Source organism: Numida meleagris, chromosome 25 (assembly GCF_002078875.1).
Source record: "Numida meleagris isolate 19003 breed g44 Domestic line chromosome 25, NumMel1.0, whole genome shotgun sequence".
NCBI lineage: Eukaryota > Metazoa > Chordata > Aves > Galliformes > Numididae > Numida > Numida meleagris.
The window spans coordinates 184,505-186,748 of record NC_034433.1 but is presented as its reverse complement, the minus strand read 5'-3'; positions in this window follow the sequence as shown (position 1 = coordinate 186,748).

Here is a 2,244-nt window from a genome sequence, read left to right as displayed (position 1 = left end):
TGTACGTGAATTATTTGCTCCTTAGGGGACATGTGGCAGAAGAGCGTGGTGAAGGACCACTGTGTGTTGATTGTCAGTGGATGAATGAGTGATTCCCAGAGTGTGGAGTCCATGCATGCAACTGTTGAGATTGTTCTCACTACTTCAGAGTGTTCATTGTAAGCTCACAAAAGAGAAAACACTCAGAAGCCTAGGCCCTGATATAAAATGTTTTCTGGAAGTACATTCAGTAGAAAGACGTGCAGCTCTGAGATGTTTATGGCAGTTGCAGAGAGCTCCTCTCTGACTTCTGTTAAAGATTACACGTAGACATGGCAGCGAAGTCAGACATCTTGTTCAAAAGGATAATATTTCAACTGTTCTTTGATGGAGCAGGAACTCCTCCCTTCCTACATCCAGGGAATATTCAGGTTGCATCACAGGGAGTAAGAGGAGGAAAGGATGATTTCTTACTCTCATCAAACTGTGGTTCTTTAAGATATTGTCAGCAGGACCCCGCTGCATGCTGTCCAGCCCAGCTTTTTGGAGTATGCTGTAGCAAAAGCAGTGAATTTCAAAGGAACTGAGGGGAGGGCGCAGCAGTGCTGTGCTCATTGTCTTTAATAGAGGGTGCAGCAAGGCCCAGGGACTGTACATGGCCCAGAGAGATACAAGCCAAGAGAAACTGCATCAGTGCAGAGCATCTGTGCAGCTACTGCAAGATAACGTCAGTACAGTCATATCAAAAAGCTACAGTTGTTGTAGGGCTCTCCTGAGCAGTACGTGGCATGAACTGCAACAAAGACCGAGTCAAGAAATGTAAAGGCACTTTGTCTGATTGGCAGTGAAGACCAGAACTTAGAAAATTCTGTTACTGTTGCTGTTTTCCCAAACTTGAGGTCTGTACAGCAAAACCAGAAATCGCTCACAGACAAAGAAGAAAATCGGAGAGAAGGATACTGAAAACATACATCCTGGCTAACCCAAACCAAAATGACTCAGCAGCTGCTGAAGGGGTGGAGAGTTGGGAAACACTGCATATATAACAGAGTTTGTGTACATTCTCAACAAATACGTTATGTAGCCTTGGGGACCATGTTCTCTGGGCTTGTGCATGGAGATCACTCGTCTCTTGGCACAGTTCCCTTGGGATGGACTTTGAAATAACCAACTGAACACGTGTGACTCACAGGGCAGAAGGTGCCAACTAAGAGGATGTTTGTGCTGTGGTCCAAAGTCGTTATCACACTAACTGCCTGGCACTGAACAATCAAGTGACTATTCCAACAAGCAGTGGGATACGCTCTGCATGTATGCCAGAGTCAGCACAAGCTGCCAAACTTTCTGGAGATTTAACAGGCTATCGTGATGAGCTCCTTGCTGCTTTACAGATTGTTGTATTAATACCAAGCTCAATATCTTACTTAAGGCTAGTTCAGATGTACTTGTGTGTATCACACCTCTCGATTTGCAGGGTGGAACTATGCATAATCGCCAGTGTACAAGAAAGGATTCGGAAAGTGCAGTGATTTAGAGGTATTTGTAGCCTTTGCTGTCATCTGCAGGCAGAATACACTGGCAAGAGATTTAAGAGCTGGACAGCACGAGAACCACTCCGTACAGCACTTTGGCAGCCAGACAGCTCTAATGATAGCACCTGCAATTGCAGGGTCCAAGGCATATCTATATCCACACACATGCTTTGTACGTCGTTTTACATCTGACAGACTTCTTTAGACCCTTACCCTCAATAGCTGCCAGGAAAACCTTTACAAAAGAGGCTGGTTGCATAAGTCTGTGCTTCTGTGCAGACTCTCTCAGACCATAAAAAGATATTTTACCTGGGTCATCCATCTGCATAGCTATAGGCAGATGATTTACTAGAGAATCTTTCCAAGTGGCTGTACATTCTTATCCTGCTAAGCATATATCCAGTAGAAAATTTTCTTTCTGCTTTCTTATAAGTACTCTCAGTTTGGTGTTAGCAATTAGCATTTCTAGGACTGTGACTATTAACCAAAGTGGTGTTTAAGGGAATATGTGACAGGCTGAGGGGGCATTCTAATGCATATCTATAAAGATTTTTTGTGGAGGTGAGACAAGCCCATATTTTGAGCAGGAGTAAAGGCCTGACAGAGAAAAATCTACTCTGTAAGCACTGCAGAAAGGGGACAAGTAGCCCTGATGACCCCATTGTACTTAGGAATCACAGAACATTCTGAGTTGGAAGGGACCCATATGGATCAAGTCCAGCTCCTATAGAAG